Source organism: Herpailurus yagouaroundi, unplaced genomic scaffold (assembly GCF_014898765.1).
Source record: "Herpailurus yagouaroundi ecotype Mexico unplaced genomic scaffold, PumYag 181, whole genome shotgun sequence".
Lineage (NCBI taxonomy): Eukaryota > Metazoa > Chordata > Mammalia > Carnivora > Felidae > Herpailurus > Herpailurus yagouaroundi.
Window position 1 is genome coordinate 30,838,710 of NW_024412412.1, and position 22,039 is coordinate 30,860,748.

Here is a 22,039-nt window from a genome sequence, read left to right on the forward strand (position 1 = left end):
CAAACGAAGACACCATCAGAGACATGAGACATAAGACACTTGGGCAAATTAGAGCCAAACTAAGCCTTGTTTATCTCTCCTATAAAATGGCAATATATAGACAACCACATCATAGTTTGTTGGGAGAATTAAATGAAATTATGCATTTAAAGTATTTAGCACTTTAACTGAGACATAGTAGATGCTCAGAAATTCTGTTACTATTAATAAATTCTGCAGAAATAAATGTGAGTGATGATAAAACCCACTAAAATTTCTTTAAAATTTTTTTCAACATTTATTTATTTTTGAGAGAGAGAATCGGAGAGACAGACAGAGCCCAAGCAGAGAGAGAGAGAGGGAGACAGAATCCCAAGCCCGCTCCAGGCTCTGAGCTGTCAGCATAGAGCCTGACGTGGGGCTCAAACTCACAAACCGCGAGATCATGACCTGAGCCAAAGTTGGACGCTCAACCAACCAAGCCACCCAGAGACCCCAAAACCACTAAAATTTTTGAGGAATTGTTTTATTTTGTGTTGTGCCACCAAAATCATTCTTGCGGGGGGCACACAAAGTGGAGGGGAAGATGTCGCTTGAGTCACAGGACCCTTGGTATGCAAACCACAGCTGTAGCTTTGGCAATGGTAAGCAAATGAAGCGCCAAGAATCTCTTTGGAAAAGGAGCAAATATAAGAAGGATTTACTGAAATGATTGGATTAGAAATTGTTCTGAAGAAGGAAAGAAGTTGAGAAAAAACGTATAGGGTTTTCACTGCCTTCTACTGATTTAGATGGGACGCACAGTCACACAAAGTGGTAATACGTTCATTTGTTTCTCTGAATCGGTTACTTGAGTTTTCAACTAATGGGAGAAAATTAGAAGCTCTTAGCATTATATGAGGAAAAGGAAGCCATTTAGAGCAAGGGGAAGACATCAATTACCAATAGTATTCCATAGATTCTCCTTTTTATAGTTTCTAAACCCATACATTAAGGGGAAACTATCATGACTATGTCTACCATAGTATGCTCTGCTGTGTAGACATTTATCCAAAGAAACTTTCATGAGCTCTACCATGTGCCCAGCACTCTGAGAAGCACTCACTGCTCAGAACGAGGTCCTTGTGCCCAGGAAAGCAGCTGCAACAGTGCTTCCAGCTGAGGAACAATGGGATGCTATGCCATCCCCACTCTGCAAACTCAAGGCTAGGCACTGGCCACTCAGGACAGAAAGGGAAGACTCTCCTTGCCAGCCAGATGGTGGCCAAGTTATCCAGACTGAAAAATCCTAGTTAGAAGAGCAGGAAAAATCTCATAGCATTGATACTCTAGCAGATCAGGAGCTTCAGGCCAAAATTTAAGTGAAGATGGCTACCTAGAGAAGCACATAGGGGACCAAGGCGACTTTGGCTCCAACTGTGCTCAACAAGATGACATTGAGATTTGGTTTTCACGAACACATGGGTAAAGGGACTGGGGGGAGCCTGTCTGAGGTGATGGGTCTAATAGAAATCCCTCATCCATAAAGTTGCGATCCCAGTGGCCATGTCCTTGATGTGAAGGTGAAACGGAAAAAAAAGCATCGATGTGGGTACGTAGGTAGGTAACAATCATTCGCCAAGAGTCACACTTATCAGGATTCACAGTTTTAGAAATTCCATATCATTTCTTCTGTTCAGCAGCAATTTATTTCTGAGGCGATGAAGTATCTGCTCTGACAGAGAAAAAGAGAGGGGGTATTTAAAGGAGATTAAAAGGCACATCAAGTCAACATACAAGAATTTGTTTGCTTTGGGTCCAGGGTGAGGTGTTTTGGCAGCAAAATCCAGTCTTTTCTTTTTTGGGCACATCTTAAGCTCCCTGGATGGTCATGTGACCAAGTTCTCTCCAATGGAGTGTGAACAAAGGTAACGTGGCTCCCTTCCAGATCAGGAAACACTCTGGCACATGCTTCTCCACTTCTGCCTTTGGACCAGACAATGACGGTGTTGTCCAGAGAGATCGAGTGTAAGGATGAAAGAGTGTCCATCAGCGTGAGTGCCCGAATGGCTGTCCGTCGAGATGACCCACAGACCTGAACAACTGTGAGAAAGTAATAAACTGCCTTGTGCTAAACCCCTGACACGTTGGGGTCTGGTGGTGGCTTCCAGCTAGCCTAACCTGACCAACGCAAAATCCAAGCACCCGCCATTCTGAAGAGTTAAGGACTTGGAAGACCGGAGCAGAGGGGAGTAGTGAATCCTGAGACAGGCAGGAGAGAATGAAAAACAGAACTTACTACGTGTTTTCATTTGTTTTATTATGGAGGCCATTGCTGATTATAAAATCCATGTTGAGATGAAGAACAAAGCAAATCAAACTTATGTCCTGGTGCTACAGTCCTAGGACCTTGGGAACTTCTCAGATGGCCCTTCCTGATGGCATGCCTTTCACGCCTAGAGAGGCGGCTCCTGTGTTGACTTTTACAATAATCTCTCGCGTGCTTTTCTTCATAGTTTTACAGACATATTATTCATACCTAACATTTTCTTTTAAAATTTTAAATAAGTGGTATATGGTTTTACGTAAAAATCATTCTGTACCTTGTGATGGTTAATTTTGTGTTAACTTGACTATACTAAGGGGTGCCAGATAACGCATTGTTTCTGGGTCTGTCTGTGAGGGTGTTTCCAGCTGAGATTAGCATCTGAATCACGGCAGATTGCCGTCCCTGGGGGCATCATCCAATCCTCCCGGGACCTGAACTGAACAACAAGGTTGAAGAAGGAAGAATTTGCCTCTTTTCCTTTCTAGCCTGTGTGAATGGGGACATTAGTCGTCTCTTGCCCCAGGACTGGAATTTGTACCATAAGCTGCCTGGTTCTTAGGCCTTTTGGAGTCAGAGTGGAAATCTATCAAGAGCTCTCCTGGGTCTCCAGCTTGCAGACAGCAGAACCTGGGACTTCCCAGCCTCCATAATCATGTGAGTCAATTCCCTACAATGAATATCTCTCTCTCTCTCTCTCTCTCTCTCTCTCTCTCTCTCTCTCTCTCTTTCTCTCTCTCTCTCTCTTTCTCTCTCTCTCTCTTTCTCTCTACAACTCTGAGAATGAGCCACCAGCGACCTTAGAAGCAAAAATTCACAAGGAAAGAACAAACGACAGCAAAAAGGGGAAAAAAGAAATTGATGAGATAAAAAGAGATACAAATGAAATATAAAAAGACTAGCACAAATCTAAAATTTTATTTTAAAGAAAAAAAATATATATATATAAAGTCAAGAAATTCTGGAAATTGGAGCATACAGAGGAGGGATTTACTTTACCAAATACTAATAAATTATTGTATTAAGTTGGATTCCATGGTTTTCATATATATATATTGTTTCTCTGGAGAACCCTGACTAATCTAATACATACATGATCTGTGATTGATTGTGTTACTCAATATTATGTTTGTGAAATTCATTCCTGTGGTGGCACGTAGTTGTCCATTTCACTTTTTCACTGTTAAATCACATTCTGTTTTGTGAACAAAATAGTTGCTGGGTCATAAAATATATGTATGTTGGGGCGCCTGGGTGGCGCAGTCGGTTAAGCGTCCGACTTCAGCCAGGTCACGATCTCGCGGTCCGTGAGTTTGAGCCCCGCGTCAGGCTCTGGGCTGATGGCTCAGAGCCTGGAGCCTGTTTCCGATTCTGTGTCTCCCTCTCTCTCTGCCCCTCCCCCGTTCATGCTCTGTCTCTCTCTGTCCCAAAAAAAAATAAACGTTGAAAAAAAAAATATATATGTATGTTCACATTATTTAATACAATTAAATTGTTTTCCACAATATTATACTAATTCCCAGATCCACAACAGTCTCTTTTGCTCTCTATTCCTGCAAGCACTTGGTCTTGTCACAATATTAATATTATTATCATTATCGCCAAACTAGTGCCAAAAGTAATCTTTTGTCCTGTTGCTACATCCTCTCCCAGATTATAGTTTGTGCTTTTACTCTCTAACTGCAGTCTTTTAGTGAAGAGGAGTTTTACATTTTAATGTGTTTGAATTGCGTTTCTTACTGAAGAAATTTTTCTTCACATCAAGGTCAGTGGTCATTTGAGCCTCAAGCCACAGGAGAGCTGACTGATGAATATAAATCTTCAGGTGGACACTCCCTACCACAGCAAAAGCTGAGAAAGCCAAGTGTACTCCTATCTTTCTTTGTAAGGTGCACCCCTCTCCCCCATCATTTATTTTCTCATGGATTCTAAGGTCCCTCAGGGGTCCTACTTCCATTAAAAGTTCTCCGCCTGCCCTCTGCCTTGTATGAACCCTTGCATTTATAGTAGGACTTAAAGCATTTATAGAGCTTCCATTTGAACTCAGGTTCTAGGTATATAAGGCCTGGAAGGCACTTCAAGACAGCCTTTGGCTTCAGCCTAGCTAACTCTCTGGATTGTACTTTAGCTTCGTTTTGCACTCTGAGGATTTTCCTTGGTTTCTTACCACTTCTGGCATGTATTCAACAAGAGTTTTTAATGGTCTATCCAGACTTTAAAATTGTTTTCCAATGGGAGGATTTTCCGGGGTATTTTGGATGACTTATGGCCAGAAACAGAAGTCCAAACAATACATTTTAAGACAAGAAAAAAAAAAAAAACCACTTACCATTGGGTGAATGGGTTTAATAGATAAGGGAATATAAGGGATAACAGTGGAAAACAGAGCCCAATTCTTGAACACAAAAGGAAAACCAGTAAAAGCCAAGGCAGATTTTACTCCAGTTTCTCTCTGAATAAGTGGGGGGCTCTGTAGATCTCTCCCCAAGTCCTTAGACTTAAGCTCCTTAAAACAATCTTTGGCCAGAGGATCACCAGTTATTTAAATTATAACAATTCCTAACATGTAATATTATTAATTATAATTATTTAAGTCAGTTCCATGCCCAGCGTAGAGCCCAACTAGGGGCTTGAACTCACCACTCTGAGATCAAGACCTGAGCTGAGATCAAGAGTAGGATAGGTAACCGACTGAGCCTCCCAGGTGCCTCGATTGTTTTTTTAATTTTTATTTATTTATTTTTAAGCTCGACTCCAATGTGGGGTTTGAACTCATGACCCTGAGATCAAGAATTGCATGCTCTCCAGACTTAGCCAGCCAGGCACCTTGAGAAACTTTTTTTTTAAATGGAAAGTGTAAAATATAAATATGATCCTGTCATCCTGTGCTTAACATACATCAGTGTCAAAGGTTTTCCATTGTTTATAAATTTCCTAGCATGACGAATAAGGTCTTCCATTGTCTGCACCTTTGCATGGACTGTTGTCTCCACCTGGAGTTCCATTTTTCCTTTTTGTCCACCCAATTTGCTCCTACTCATCCTTTGAGAATGTATGTCAACTGCATCACTTCTGTAACAGTTTCCTCCTTCAACCCCAATTCCTACTCCTGCACTGATGGTCTCTTCCTTCTCCTCATTCTAGTGAATCATCTACACACAAAACTGTGTCACATCACACCATGTTGTTGTTATTTGTTACGTTACCGCTTGACCACTGAGTACGCTAGAAGTTATTTGAGCACCAGGCAGTATCCTAGACAGTTCCCTATCCCAAACACTCAATTATTGTGCCTAGAAAAAAGACGTGCAAAAAATTGGTCAAATGACCAAATGGAGTGTTCCAATTTCCTAATCAGGTTGGGAGGCTGTACATTTTAAAAATAAAATCAGGAATCCCATTCAGTATGAAATCTGTGTAGCAACCTATTTCAGCCTTTTCTAAATCTGTTAAAATAACAGTGAAGCTATAGAAAAATGAAAAAAAAAAAAAAAAAGCCTTGTATCTTTAAAAGCTAAGGCTAACAGACAAGCCAATGACAGAATGTGATGGTGATCCCCACCAGCGATCTGATAGATACAAGTGAACTAAAAATTAAGCATATCTAAGCCTCACATTGCTAGATTTTGTTTTGGGTCACACAGGATTTCTGGAAATAAAAAGCCAAAGCACTCCTATCTGGAAGCCCACCTTCTTTACTCCCATACTGAGGAGACATAGGGGTTGCACTAGTAACAATAACATGCTAATTAATCTTCAACACTTTGGGCACTGACTTAAGATAGAAGATGAATTCTCCCATCCTCCTCTGCTTGAACATGTCTCAATGAGAGTCCCAGAAAACAAGCATGCAGGAAATAAAAGAAAGGTATGAGCTCCTCATAGGAGTGGAGGCTAACAGTAGCATGTTCTATTCATATAAATGCAATTTCCAGGAGTGAAATAAGCATAGTTTGTGTTCACGTGTGTATGTATGTAGGGGCAGGGCACGGGTGGGGGTACAGCAGGAGGGCAAGCAGAACAGACTTTCCAGTGCACACAAGTCCTTTTCTTCAGTGCAACTGAATAACAGACGTCCAGGCAGTGAAAGAGGGTGAAGTTGCCTGTGTACTGAAGATTTCTCTTAGGAACCCATCCAGTCACCCTCCACACAGAGACCCAAAAAGCAGATGAAACCATCAAACAATGGGGTGTCCCCACTTATAATTTATATATTTTGCTTATTGGTAAGCAGCATGACAGGTTTCCTCTCATGAGAATGGGTAAAGATAATGAGACCAAAATGAGGTATACAAATGTTGTTTATAAAAAGTAAAAGGAGACAGGATCAAGAGGACTCGAAGAAAATGATAGCTCTGAGAATGAGCCACCGGCAAGCTTAGAAGCAAAAAAATCACAAAGAAAGAACAAATGACAGCAAAAAAGCGGGGGGGGGGGGCCGGGGAAGAAATTGATGAGATAAAAAGAGATATAAATGAAATAGGAAAAGACTAGCACAAATCTAAAATTTTATTTTGAAGAATATATATATAAAGTCAAGAAATTCTGGAAATTGGAGCATATAGAGGGGGGATTTACTGTACCAAATACTAATAAATTATTGTATTAAGTTGGATTCCTTTGGAAGTTGGCTCTGAGGTGGAGAATCATATGTAGGAATTTTACCAGGATATATACTTAAGATCAACCCCTGTGAAAGAGTAAAAAAGCAAGGAAAGAGGAGGAAAGAGGCACTGGCAGGTGCCTATAGCATCTCCTTTCCCTGAGGGGGTAGCCGGAACCAAGATGGCCGCTCAAAGTTGCCCAAATGAAGACAAGGAGCCGGATCTTTATTCTCCTGCAATAGTTATGGAGTTCAACTTTTCACAGGAGGAGGCAGTTTAGCTTGGATGAGCAACTTTCTTTAACGGAGTGCTGTCCTAGGAAGTAAGTGGGGGAATTAATACCTCAGTCTCTCAGGGGGATCTTGGTGGTGTCTCACAGTATCCACTGAACTCCAGAAAGAAAATAAGTGAAACACAGTGATACCGGATCTGTATTCCTAGAACTGAAGAAGATCTACATATCTAGAATATGAATGCATATACAAATCCAGAATACAATAAAAGAATGTAGATAATTAGGAGAGGGGCACATGGGTAGCTCAGTCAGGTAAGTGTCCAACTCTTGATTTCGGCCCAGGTCATGAACTCATGGTTGATGAGATTGAGCTCTGAGTCAGGCTCTGCACTAACAGCGTGGGATTCTCTCTCTCCCTCTCTCTCAGCTCCTCCCCCCCTCAAAATAAATGAATAAACTGAAAAAAAAAATATTTGCAGGAGAAAGAATGGATTATTCAATAAATCTCAGGGTGTCAGGGGATTAACAATTTTGACAAAATTAAAGTTATGCCTTTAATTTACCCTATATTGTTTAGGATATAGATTTGCTATATGAGATCTGAAAGAATCCAAGGACTTCAATATGATAGTTGTATATGATCATTTTGTAATCTGGGTGGAGGAAGTGCAGGGGTAGAATGGTGAATCTAATACATGAATCGCCCACTCTCTGCATGTTTCTAGACGTAGCACGAACACGTTGTGAGCAGCTAGATGGAGGACGAAGAGAGGATAAAGGCCCTTCTTTTGAGAAAAGACCCTGAAATTGCATGTCACTTATGCCCGCATTTCATTGGCCAGGTCATACCCGCAAGAAGGCTGAGAAATGTATTTCATTCTGAGTAGCCGCTCATCTTGCCCAAACACAGGCCTTTTACTTCTACGTTGGAGAAAGTAAGCATCAATATTGGAGACTACCTCTGTCACAGGCACCAATTCCAGATGAATTAAACTTTTATTCAGAAAAAATGAAATGACAACCATTGGCAAAAGCTTATGCCAGGATGTGGGAAATAAATCCCCTCAAATATAGATATTAAAAATATTATTATAACCAAGTCTGTTGATCTAGGACTTGCATTTCTAGTTATTTATCCTGAGGCATGAAACAAAGATGTGTGCAAACATTTAAGTGCAGTGGGTATCACAACATTATGATTATGAATAAAAAAATGAGAACAAGAGATTGTTCAATATTTGACAATATGAGACACATAAAATATTTTTATTTCTTTTGTCTTTATGTAGAATTGATTCAGCCGACAATGGACTACTATAAAGTAATTAAATATTTTGGTGCAAAGAATATTTGATGTAATGGAAAATACTCAACACATGTTACTGAATGAAAATTTTTCAAAGGGGTATGTATAACATGAAGCTGGATTTTTTTTAAATGTTTATTTATTTTGCAAGAGAAACAGAGAGAGAGTGCACATAAACAGGGGAGGGGCAGAGAGAGAGAGGGAGAGAGAGAATCCCAAGCAGGGTGCAGGGTCCCAGCTGTCAGTGCAAAGCCCGACTTGGGGCTTGATTCCATGAACCGTGAGATCATGACCTGAGCCAAAACCAAGAGTTGGATGCTTAACTGATTGGGCCACCCGGGCGCCTCAACAGGATGCTGGTTTTTGAAAGAGCATGTACACATCTAGGAAAGCTAAAAAAGTGTAAGACAAAATGTTAATCACAATGTGCATCACTATTTACCTATATACTTTACCCAAACATGTATAAAGTATCACCTTGAAAGTAAAAAATAAAATTCTTTAGAGGAATAGAGAGTCTACAGTATTAGTAGGATGCATGAAGTGGAACACACAGCAGTCACGGGTGACTTCCGAGAGGATGGCACTTGACATGGCTCTGGAGGGCCCTTGAGGGACATATGGGATTTTTTTATGTTTGGAAAAGGGAGGAGCATTTGTCATGGCAAAGTGACAAGGCAGAGTAAAGTTTGTTCAGGGAAGAGTGAGCAATTTAGTGTCTTGGAAGGATAAGCCTGGAAAGTCAGGCTGGAATGGGCTTACAAAGCGATATTAGGAAGCTTGAGCTCTATCTCTTGGGAGAATAAAGAGCCATGGAAGATGTCAGTTGGAGGGAGTCATATGATTAGATTTGACTACTGAAATAGGCAAGGTGGATCGTTCCAGTCCCTCTCCTCCCCAACTGTGCCATCACTTCCTGGCAGATGGCCAGGAGAATCCTGGGGTTTTCAGCTTCCCTCTAGTTTCGGGAGCGCCTCACTTTGAAATTCATCATTGTACCTTGTGTTCTCCTAAAATTCATCTGTTGGAGCCTCATCCCCAATGTGATGATATTAGTAGTGTTTATAAGTCAGCCCGTCTGTGGTAATTTATTATAGCAGCCTCCGTGGACCAAGGCACACTTTGCTATTTGAATGTGTTTCTTTTCGCCAGGCGTGTGCAGTGTTCTTCACCTCCCCAGCCCTCGTGACATTTATTTCATTTCTATTTCCACATATACTTTTGTATAAGTTCGTTAACATGATTATATCAAATAAGTTTTCTTCATGCATTTTGATAACAAATTTTGTTCGTTCCGTAGTTTTTTTCCCCATGTATACATAAATGTGTATGAAGTTTTCCAAAAAAAAATGGGATCATATCACACACGCTTTACTGAATGTGCATTCCTTTTCTCATCAATAACTGGAACTATCCTCCAATTAACTGTTTCTATGCAATATATTTTCAGTCATTTTATCATCTATAGCTTTACTTTACTTTTTGTCTAGTTTTTCATCACCACAATGCAATAAACATTCTTACATATGTTTGCTTCTGTAGCATACCCTAAAAGCAAAGTTGCTGGGTCAAGTGTAGGTGTCATTATAATTGTAAGAGGAAGCGGCCAGAAGGATTTTCAAAAACGTTTAACGCTACATTTCTAATGGCCTTGGGAAAGAACACTCTGTTGTAGAGATCTTCACCAGTGATAAATATAATAGCTTTTCGGCATTATTGTTGCCAGCCCGATGGATATGAAATGATATCTTATTATTTTTATTTGCATTTCTCTGGCCACTAGTGAATAGCTTGTGTGGTGCTCTTGTCTATTGGAGCTGTACTTCAAGAGTTATTATTTATATCCTGCTTTCCAAATCTTCGTCCCTTCATAATCTTTTTTGATATAGGGCCAGCTGACTGGTCAATTTAAATTCTTCCTGGCCTCTGTTGACACAGTGTCCCTGAGTACTGTTAGAATTCACATTTTAAAACATGAACTGACTCCTCTGTACGAGTGTCTCCCTCGAGAGACTTAGTATGCCTTACCCAAGCCAGATAAACTCTAGGCAGGAGGAATTGGGAAGTTCACTCACATCCCTCTTCTGGGGAAAAATGGGTGTGAACAGTACACAAATCCCTAACTCCTAAAACACCTAAATGAGTTCAGTGCCTTATCGAGAAATGCAGGTCTGCAGCTGTGGGATAAGGCCTCTGCGTGTCAAACACCACCTTTGAAAACATGAACTAGCTTGCAAATAAAGCATTCTCTGGGCATAACAGGATTTCAGAATGACAGATGTGACTCTGGGCGGTCTTGAAGGATACTCTGGGAGGGTGGTATGTTTCTCTCTCATTGATTGCTCAGTGTCTGTGCTCACCATTCTAATCTACTCCAGCCAGCTGCATGCGGCAGATTATTACCTAGTCAATGTGGAACACGGCCAACCGCTGGGGAGGCATCGGACATTATGCCATCATGTCAAGCAGTCACCAAGACCAGCCCTTTCCCCTGGAGCCTGTTAACAATTAAAATGTTGTGGATTGCTCCGTCTTCTTGTCACTACAGTAAAAAAAAAAATCGAGAGAACTCAGCCTTGCTGTTTATGACTAACATCATCTGAGTTGCGAGAGGACTAAAGCCCAGCAGGAATTCTCTGCTTCTAGATGCCCCCCCTCCCCAAAATCCCTCTGCCCACCACATCCTCATCCAGGGTTAACTGAGAGCACAGCCTGCTCCAACTGGTTCTAACCTGTTTGCTCCAAAATGATTTAAGAGAGAGAGAGAGAGAGAGAGAGAGAGAGAGAGACCTCTCCGCTTCCTTTTTAAGGTAGTAATCTCTTTGATACCAAAATAATTACATAACCATAGACATTAAAGAGGAAAAGACCATCCCTGTACATGTGATGGGTCCCCAGATCACATCAAGAAGGATTAAATGACTTGCCAATTACAGGTTAGCCAATGTCAGGATCAAGACCCTGACGTGTGTGCCCTGACTGTAACATGAGGATTAGAATGTTCACGGATGATTTTCAGGGAACGTGCGGAACCCCTAGAATTGTGTGCAAACTTTGTGTCTTCTTTTTTGGTGGGCAGGAGTCCATGGTTTTTATCAGATTCTCAAATGGCTCCCAGGTCGAAAGTGACTTAATAAGAGTTACAATTCCAGGGGAAGCTCAAGTCCTCACTCCAGTGGCCAGGAGGGACTCTCATAAGGATCGGACCAAGTTAGACACTTCGGAGATATACAATAGGACCCAGGCAGCAGAATGAAGAGAACTTTTGGTGGAGAAGCAAAGATGGTGATTCTCTTTCAACTTTAGGATCTATTCTCTATGTGCTGTTTTCTCATGAGGCAGATGTGATCACGTGGAGCTCTGAGTGTCCTCTGTTTGGGACTTTCCTTCATTCTTTGATGGCCGAGGGACTCTATGATCAGGCTTAGGGCATGGAACCCTGGACAAATGGACTCAACTGATTCTGCTCAAGGCTTCTCCGGCCCTTGCCAACTGTCATTATCTTTGGTGAGGAGGAGCCACAGGACCAGCTAGAACAGAGGGCAGAGCTGATTGGACACTTCTCCAGACCTTCCTTGACCCAAAAAGAGTAGCAGGAGCTGAGGCTCCCATGCTGTTCAGCTCAATTTGCCAGAGTGAGAGACCAGACCTGAGGTTCACGTAGGAGCCTGATTAGTAATAAGCCTAATAAGTAATAAGACATTTACCTGGAGGGGCCACTCTGTGCAGCTGTCAGAGGCCCATCTCAGGAATAAGAGGCTCCATGGAGATACAGAACCTGGAGACCGGCCGCATCTGACATGACTAATGTCATTTACTATTGATTATCCATGCATCTAACTGCATTCAGGCTTCCAAAAGACATCACCAGTGGGTCGTGTCGGGGAAAGGCAAGCTCATTTTAGTAGCCATGCCAAGGAAACTAGATTTGCAAAGTAGGTCTGACGTACATTGACCAGCATACTTTTAAACACATACATGTATATGTGTATATACATAGGCACACGTTTGCCTATGCAGGTGTAAAACACTTGCCTGCGGTGAATGGAAATGATGTTGAACAACCACTTCTCTTAGATGATCCACACCACGGGTGCTCTTCAATCATGCAAATACGGAGGAAACAGAGACCATCTTTATACTCTCCTCTCCTATTATTTGTGGCTTAATGTTCAAACACCTGGCATGTCTGAGAACAATGTGGTACCTCCTTCCAGTAACCAGCAAACTGTATCTACTGCTCATCCTGGACTAAATCTCAGGGATCTCATGCAGGGTATAGCTCCAGCTCCAGCTGGCTTTTGTTTCAAAGCTATTGCCTCAATGTCCTGAGCCCTAAAAGATTCATTTATTCCGTAAGTATTTATTAAGGGTTCACTTTGTGACAGTCCCTGCTCTGAGAGCTGGAGACACAGAAAACTAAAACCACTGCCTTTTTCAGAGATTGCATCTTGGTCTTAGGAGACAAGCAAATAAAACATGCGAGATGGTGATCACACTATGGGAGAAAGAGGGATGGGGTTGCAGAAGTGGGGCGGGGAGGGTGTGTGCATGTCATTTAAGATAGAAAGCCTCAGGGGCGCCTGGGTGGCTCAGTCGTTTAAGCATCCAATTTTGGCTCAGGTTATGATCTCACAGTTCATGGGTTCGAGCCCCGTGTCAGGCTCTGTGCTGACAGCTCAGAGCCTGGAGCCTGCTAAAGATTCTGTGTCTCCCTCTCTCTCTGCCCCTCCCTTGCTCACGCTCTGTCTCTCTCTGTGTTTCAAAAATAAATAAATGTTAAAAAAAAAAAAGATAGAAAGCCTCATGGAAAAGGAGACATTTGAGCAAAGATCTGTCAGAGGTGAGAGTGCACCATGTGGCCGTCTAGGAGGAAAGAGCTCTAGGCTGAAGGAACTGCAGATGCAAAGGTCCTGGGGTAGGAACCTGCTTGGAGGCCAGTGTGGCTGGAGCACAGTGACTGGAAGGTCAAAGAAGTGGCAGTGAGCCATGACCTGACACCCAGGAGTGGAATCTGACTCTGATGTTTTATTTGATTAGTTGTTTCTTTTTTCTGAGTTGCTGAACAAATACCTACACTGTGTTTTTTTGTTTTTGTTTTTGTTTTTGTTTTTTTAAGAATTTAAACTTGACAAAGGTCATTTCTGGAAAAAAGGTTCTATGATGTTTCCTTCATAATCTCTCTCTGTTTTGTTTTGTTTTGTTTTGTTTTTTCCCAATTCTTGTTTCTATCAGACCTTCTTTAGCTCTCTAGCTGTCCATGCTTTTGTTGCATGGCTTCAAGTTTCTACCTTCCAAAAAAGAAAAAAGATTTCCACCTTCAAACTCAAAAGCAGGTGAGACCTGGCAGCACCTGTATGTCAACAAACCAGACCCACGAAATACATGCGGCGAGAGAAAAGCACCAGTCTTTGGCCCACTGTCAGGTCACTGGGGAAGAAGCCCTGGGACCAAGGTGGTCATGGCTCCAGGCACAGCCCAGCCCAGGATCCCGTCTCTGGCATCATGAGAAGGACCTGTTGGCTTGTGTTTGCTGCCTGCTGCTGCTCCCCATATCAGGCGGCCACAAATAGGATAGGATATCAGCCCTGCCACAATTTCCTGGCTTCGTTTCTAGCCTTGGTAGGATTCCAGTAGGCTCACTGCCCATCTGCCTCCAAATCCACTTGCCCCCCTCCCCGTGTCCTTGTAAACCTTGGTCACTGGTTGACTACCACCATCCCCTGTGTCAGTTACCTAGTGGCGACCCTGGGTGGTCATGACTGTGTTGCTCTTCCTCCTAATTACAATTTTGTTGGTTTTTTTTAAGTTTGTATTTACATTCCAGTTAGTTAACATACAGTGTAATATTGGTTTCAGGTGTACAGTATAGTGATTCAAAATTTCCATATATCACCCAGTGCTCATCACAACAAGTGCACTCCTTCATCCCCATCACCTGTCAACCATCCTCCACCCACCTCCCCCATCAATTTGTTGTCTATAGTTAAGAGTCTATTTCTTGGTTTGCCTCCCTCTCTCTCCCCCACCCTTGCTTGCTTGTCTTATTTCTTAAATTCCATCTCTGAGTGAAATCATATTTGTCTTTCTCTGACCGATTTATTTCAGCATAACATTCTCTAGCTCCATCCACGGCATTGCAAATGGCAAGATTTCATTCTTTTTATGGCTGGGTAACGCTTCATTGTGTTATACACACACACACACACACACACACTCACACACACATATCTTTATTCATTCATCAGTTTCTACACTTGGGCTGTTTCCATATCTTGGCTATTGTAGATAAGGCTGCTATAAACATTGGGGTGCTTGAATTCCTGTGAATTAGTATTTCTGTATTCTTTGGGTATATACCTAGTACTGCAATTGCTGGATCGCAGGGTAGTTCTATTTTTAACTTTTTGAGAAACCTGCATAGTTTTCCACAGTGGCTGCACCAGTTTGCATTCCCATCAACAGTGCAAGGGAGTTCCCCTTTCTTCAAGTTCTTGCCAACACCTGTTTTTTGTGTTTTTCATTTTAGCCATCTGACAGGTGTGAGGTGGTACCTCAGTGTGGTTTTGATTTGTATTTCCCTGATGATGAGAGATGTGGAGCATCTTTTCATGTGTCTGTTGGCCATCCGGATGTCTTGTTTGGAAAAGTGTCTATTCATTCATGTCTTCTGCCAATTTTTTAATTGGATTACTCATTTTGTGGGTGTTGAGTTTTATATATTATTTATATATTTTGTATACTAACCCTACCAGATACGCCATTTGCAAATATCTGCTCCCATTCCACAGGTCGCCTTTTAGTTTTGTTGGTTATTTTCTTCGCTGTGTGGAAGCTTTTTATTTTGATGAAGTCCCAGTTGTTTACTTTTGCTTTTGTTTCCCTTGACTCAGGAGACATATCTAGAAAGAAGTTGCTATGGCCAATGTCAAAGAGGTTACTGCTTGTGTTCTCCCCTAGGATTAAAAAAAATTTTTTTTTAATGTTTATTTATTTTTGAGAGAGAGGGTGTGTGTGTGAGCAGGGGAGAGGCAGAGAGAGAGGTAGACACGGAATCCGAAGCGGGCTCCAGGCTCTGAGCTGTCAGCACAGAGCCCGACACGGGGCCTGGACCCATGAACTGTGAGATCATGACCTGAGCCAAAGTTAGGTGCTCAACCGACTGAGTCACCCAGGCGCTCCTCCTCTAGGATTTTTATAACCTCAAACTATTTCAAAAAATAGAAAAGAAAGGAAAACTTCCAAATTCATTCTATGAGGCCAGCATTACGTGATACCAAAACCAGATAAAGACTCCACTAAAAAAAAACCCCACAGGCCAATATCCCTGACGAACATGATGTAGAAATTCTCAATAAAACACTAGCAAACTGAACCCAACAATACATTAAAAAAAAAAAAAAAAAACATTCATCATAGTCAAGTGGGATTTATTCCTGGGTTGCAAGGGTGGTTCAGTGTTCATAAATCAATCAACATCATATGCCGCATTAATAGAAGAAAGGATTAGAACCATATGATCATTTCAATAGATGCAAAAACAGTATTTGACAAAGTACACCATCTGTTCGTGATAAAAATCCTCAACGAAGTAGGTTTAGAGGAACAAGCCTCAATATAATAAAGACCATCTATGAAAAACCCACAGCTAATATCATCTCAGTGGGGAAAAACTGAAATTTTCCTCTATAGTCAGGTACAAGTCAGGGATGTCCACTCACACCACTGTTATTTAACATAACTAGAAGTCCTAGCCACACGATCAGACCAGAAGAAGAAATAAAAGGCATCCAAATTGGCAAGGAAGAAGTAAACCTTTCACTATTTGCAGATGACATGATATTCTATACAGAAAACCCGAAAGACTCCACCAAAAAACTACTAGAACTGATCATCGAATTCAGCAAAATCTCAGGATGCAAAATCAATGTACGGAAATCTGTTGCATTTCTACACAGCAATAATGAAAGAGCAGAAAGAGAAATTAAGGAATAGATCCTATTAACAATTGCACTGAAACCCATAAGATACCTAGAAATGAACTAACCAAAGAGGTGAAAGGCCTGTACCCCAATTAAAATTTGAATCTATCCACTGATCTCACCCTCCTCTGCTGTGAGCCTTGTCTGGTCATTGCCATTCTAGCCAAGTGACTCACATGGCCTCCAGCTGTCCTGCCTGATCCATTCCCTGCAGAATAGTGAGATGATCTTTCTAAAGGGCAAATCTGATTGTATCACTCTTCTGGGTAACTTAGGATAAAACCCAAAATTCTTCATATGACCAGCAAGGGCCCTGTGTGATTTTTTTCCCTTACCTGCTTCTAGAGCTTAACATGGCTCACCTGTCTCCCTGTTTGCTAAGCTCGAGCCATTCTGCCTTTTTTTTTTTTTTTTTTTTTTAGTTCCCAAACATACCCAGTTACTTCCCAATGAGACTACATGTGTCAAATCTTCTACCTGAGGTACGCTTTCCTGTGCCTTTCTTTCCTCGGTAACTCCTACCCACCTGTGCATCTTAGCAAGTATAGTTCTTCCTCGGAACAGCCTTCCTCACACTCGACTAAGTTAGATGCCCCCTCCTATATGGCATTTTTGCACCCAGAACTTTTATTGTATGGCACTAGGCAAAATGGTCATTGATTTCTTTTTTTTTTTTTTAATTAATTCATTTAAATTCAAGTTAGTTAACATGCAGTGTAGTATTGGTTTCAGGAGTAGAACTTACATAAAACACCCAGTGCTCATCCCAACAAGTGCCCTCCTTAATGCCCGTTACCCATTTAGCCAATCTCCCCACCTACCTCCCCTCCAGCAACCTTCAGTTTGCTGTCTGTATTTAAAAGTCTCTTATGGTTTGCCTCCCTCTCTGTTTTTGTCTTATTTTTCTTATGTTATTGTTTATTTATTGTTTGGACTATGAAACTCGCGACGTCAAGGAATTGCTCTTTCCTTTTACCTTGTGTTCTCAGCTCCTGTTTTTTTAAAAAAAATTGTATTGTATGGAAACCAATTTGACAATAAATTTTATATATTGGAAAAAAAATTGTACTCATGAAACTTGTTGAAAATGGTAAGGCAGACATTTTTCAGGGGGACTGGTACAATGGGGTTTTGTAGTAGAGGAAAGATTGGGCTTAACCTTGAACATGAACACAGGCGGCGGGGAATTATGGCTAAGTAGCAAGGCAGGGGGCAGTGAATAGAGCATCACTGAGAAGCAATATCAGAGCCGGGGGATTATTGCTAGACCAAAGCAACAAGGTTCTTGCAAGAATACAGAGTTGAGGAATCTGATCAGATTTGTAGGAATCTGATCCTACATTGACCCTGTAGGATTCTTATCTGCCCAGGACAGAGCCCAAGTTTGGGTCTTGAGGATTTAGCAAGCCTGACTAGGGCTGGGTCACACCTAGCACAGTGCCTAGGGCATAGTAGGTGGTCTCTCTCTCTCTCTCTCTCTATATATATATGTATATATATATATATATATATGTGTGTGTGTATATATATATATATATATATAGTGAATTAAGTGCCTATCTGTTGGTGTAGAAGTGAGTGTGATTAACAAAGCTGTCAATTCTAATTTTACCCCTAACATGAGCTTACAGTCAAGCTCTTCTCAAAAACTGAAAAATGAATTTAATAATTTAAAATGCCCTTCACTGTATCTGAAGTTAAATTTTTTTGAGTTCATTTTGCTATGTAGCAGAATAAAGGGCCTTGAAAAAGTACAGCTTCCCACAATAGATACATAATTCTCCAAGTGATTTTAGAAAGCATAGCTATAGATTTAGCAAGCAGCATTTTGTTGCAGAATAATATTATTTATACCATGTACCAAACCAGACAGTTTCTTTCTTTAAAGCCAGTAGGAAAGGTTGCAAGCATCTAATGGAAAACCTGAAATATTAGCAACTGTTTCATTAGTCACTTGGACAGTCTAGTCAGCTTGGATGCTGATTACTGTGCCCAATAAATAAGAAAGTAATTCCTCTTCCTACTTAAAATCATGGCTACAAATTTTAAAATCATTTCACGGTGTGTAGACAACCAAGTTATGCAGCAAATGTGTTACTATAAAGACACAGGGGGCCTTAAACTAATTCTCCAAACAAAGCACATTAGATCAGATAGATTCTGGATATTTTCTGTTTTGTTTTGCTTCTGGCCCCTATTTCAAGCCTTAAACAGCTCTGGGCCACACAGCGGGGGTAGGTACTCCTTGCGCTACCAAAATCAATGGAAGGTCAACTGATTTACCTTGCACTCAAGTGGATAACCTGCCGAGTGACCTTTTGTGAATCAAAATGTGATTCCTTCAAAGACTCTGATCTCTTTCCAAAAATAAAAAGATTTTTTTTTTTTTTTTTTTTGGCAAGAGAACTATTTATGACTTTTATGTGTAGAAAGACAACAGTGTCCACTTAGGCCAGTCTTTGCGTTTTCCTGATTGGTGACGCGAGCCACCGACTTTGGACCCGGGACACTGCCTGCTCCGTGATGGCGGATCTCATCATATCTGTCATTGTCATCGGTCCTGCTGGCTTCCGCCAGCTTCGCCAGAGCTCCTTTGTCTTTGGAGTTAACCTGTGTGAAGGACAGCAGTGGTGCAGGTCTTCCTGTGGACCAGACACCCCAGCCTGCACTTCCCCTTGATGTAGTAGGGAGCCCCCTTCTTAGGACACAGGGCAGGCAGGAAGACCACAGGCTCAACGGGATCCACACCATGTGCAATCACTACCGGCTGAGCTTTCTTATCCACCAAGGTGGTGACCGTATTAACCCCAGCTCAAAGGACAGGTGACCCATTACTGGTGTAAGAAGTGAGACGATTCATGTTCAGAAATACCAAATAAATGCAGTGCTGTCTAGTTAACAATAGGTTTACAACCTGTTGGAAATATGTAGGAGACTCCCCGACCAATGGAGTCCCAAACCCTTAGACATTTCACTTCCTGGTTCTTCTTCGCCGCCCCATTTTCCGGACTTATTTTCCCAGGCTTTGCAATGAGCATACGCCAAAGAACTGAAGTCTCTGCATCACCTCCAGGAATGTACTTTTTTGTACCTTTGAACGTACTCAGCCAATGAGGAATCAGGGAAGGGACTTGCACACTAGGAGACAGATTGCCCGTTGTGGCTGCCGGGAGTGTGCCTGTCCATCAAACACTCACTCTTGGAAGAACATTGATTAAAGCCTCACCTCAAAGTGCTCTGAGTCTCCACCTCCCTCCTTTGATTGGGTCAGTGGGCTTATTTTTCACAGTGGGGACATCTGCTTTGCCGGCAGCTTTTTTCTCTGCCCTGGGCCAACAATCTCTGCTGCTTCTCTCGCTTTGTCTCTGGTCTGTATTTGTGGGCCAGCTTAAGCTGAGTAGCTGTTTGGCGGTCCAAGGCCAAGGTCCTGGATGGACTGGTCAATAGAGGGAGGCACTTTTAGAAGCTTATGTGAAAGAGCCCTTTGCCGCTGCAGCTGGATATAGCGGGGCTATTTGACAAAGAAGGTGAGGTCCCTTGTGGGCTGGGTGTCCTGGCCGATGCCAGATGTCTTGGGCCTTTTCTCAAACAAGGGACTGACTGCCTTCTTGGGCTCCTGCTTCTTTAGGACAGCAGGGACAGGGCCCCTTAGCCTTCTCTCCTTCCCCTTAGCCTTCTTTCCTTCCAGCATCTTGTATGGCTACAGGAGAGAGAGAGTCCAAAATTAGAAGATTTAATGAACTTCTAGGCCCAGCACTGCTTAATTCTCAAACACAGTAACTATAATCACCCTTACTGTCGTGTGCCTGCATTTTCCTTTTTCTTTTGTTCTGATGTCATACTTTTTCTTTCATTGAGCTTTTTCTTTGGTTTAAAAATGCCTCAAGTTTGTTTTTATTTTTGGAGACAGCTTCAATTTAAAAACACTCAATACGTAAAAAATGTTACATTTATTTTATAAGTGTACAGAATGACACTGTTTATGTAAAATTTTAAAAACACAAAATGATCCTAAGTAATGCTTGTAGAAAGAAGCATGCATAGGAAGTGAAGATACGAGGCACACACGGAAGTGACACCCCACCTTAGGATAGCCGAGACCTCCCAGAAAAGACAAAACCGGGACGGACTGGTTTAGCATTAAACCAGCTAAGATTTCACATTAAAATCTGTCACATTCTAATGCAGTACACAAAACAGATTTGCAAGATAGCAAGCAAATGTGGTGAGTGGCTGGCTCCCAGAACCCAATCTGGAAATGCTCCAGAGTGAGAATGAAATTGATGGACCTGCCTAATTAACTTAAAGACTGTCAGAACCCCCTGGGGCATCTCAAGTGGGGTGATGTGGGTGGGAACTGCAGGTCAGACTGAAGGAGGACGGGAAGCCACAGCAAGCAAGAGACAGAAAGAGATCTCTTCACTCTGTTCTGCTCTCTCCCCAGATTAGCCCAAACGGATCAGCCCGGTCACCCCATGCAGGAAGAAAACCTCACAAGAGCCTAGTGCTGGAGGCAGGGGCGAGTGATATCTCGGTGGAGCCGGTGGAACAGCTCTGGAAGAACAGATCGCAACAAACCCTGGTTATCACCCGAGGGAGGTGACAACCCTCTGGAAACCTGAGCTCTTAGAGAAATATAATGATTGTCTAAAATTCAGCTGAAGGATCAACATAAGGTGAAGCATGATGAATTGATTTCACTTCTATGTGGAATCTAAAGAAACAAAGTGAACAAAGAAACAAATAGAAACAGACTCATAATTGTTGGGGAAGGTCATCAAAAGGACATGACAACCAGCTGATCTGTGAGATGGGACCCCGAGGCTCCTCACCCCCTCCCCTGTCCTTGGAATGTGGGTTCCGCTTTCCAGCTCCCGGAGGCTGCTCCTAGGACCTAGGCTTGAGATAGCGATGTGGTGTGGAGAACATCCACATGAATCAGTGACTAAACCCAGTTAAGGCCTCTTTATAAACTTTTCGGAATTGGCAAAAGCAGGTCTGAGAATCCATTTGTCTTGCTGCTGCTCAAGACAAGCCTTGTGTGTAAATTTCCTTTGCTTATTAAAACTACCACCTACCAACCTGGAGTGGCCTCTTTCTTCAGTCTCTTCCTGCCTTCCTAGTACTTATGGCCAGTTTCAGATATACACCAGGGAAGCTCCTCGTTGGATTGTGAATCAGCACGGATACCGAGAACAAACCCGGTTGCCAGAAGGAAGGGGTGGGGGGATGGGCGAAATACGTGAAGGGGATTAAGAGGTACAACTGTAAGTTATAAAATCAAGAAACTGTGAAATTAATAAGTCACAGGGATGAAAAGTAGAGCACAGGCCTACGGTCAATAATACTGTCATTTGGTGACAGTCGTATAGAAGTGCTGAATCACTGTCTTGTCCATCTGAAACTAACACGACATTGTATGTCAACGCTACTTCAGTTTTTTAAAAAGTAAACAAAAGCAATGCTTTTCAGGAGGATATTGGTAATTTGAAGCAGGAACGAAGGGTTATGAAGAAGAGCCAATTGCAAATTATCATTACAGTAAGAAAATCTGTAAATGGATTGAATATCAGGATGGATAAAGCCAAAGAATGAACTACCAAAGTGGAAAAAAGACATGGAAAGGAA

The 22,039-nt window shown here is 41.9% G+C and overlaps 1 long non-coding RNA gene and 1 pseudogene across 1 annotated transcript; one reads left to right on the top strand and one right to left on the bottom strand.

Annotated features, from left to right (window-relative positions):
* The first annotated feature begins 447 nt into the window (after window positions 1–447).
* Window positions 448–10,955, top strand: LOC121039819 (uncharacterized). The gene is made up of 3 exons (XR_005795010.1): window positions 448–2,941; window positions 8,413–8,528; window positions 10,808–10,955. It is a non-coding gene; the product is annotated as an uncharacterized LOC121039819 (long non-coding RNA).
* An 8,727-nt stretch (window positions 10,956–19,682) lies between these two features.
* LOC121039820 (60S ribosomal protein L7a-like) lies at window positions 19,683–20,208 on the bottom strand (annotated as a pseudogene).
* Window positions 20,209–22,039: the final 1,831 nt, after the last annotated feature.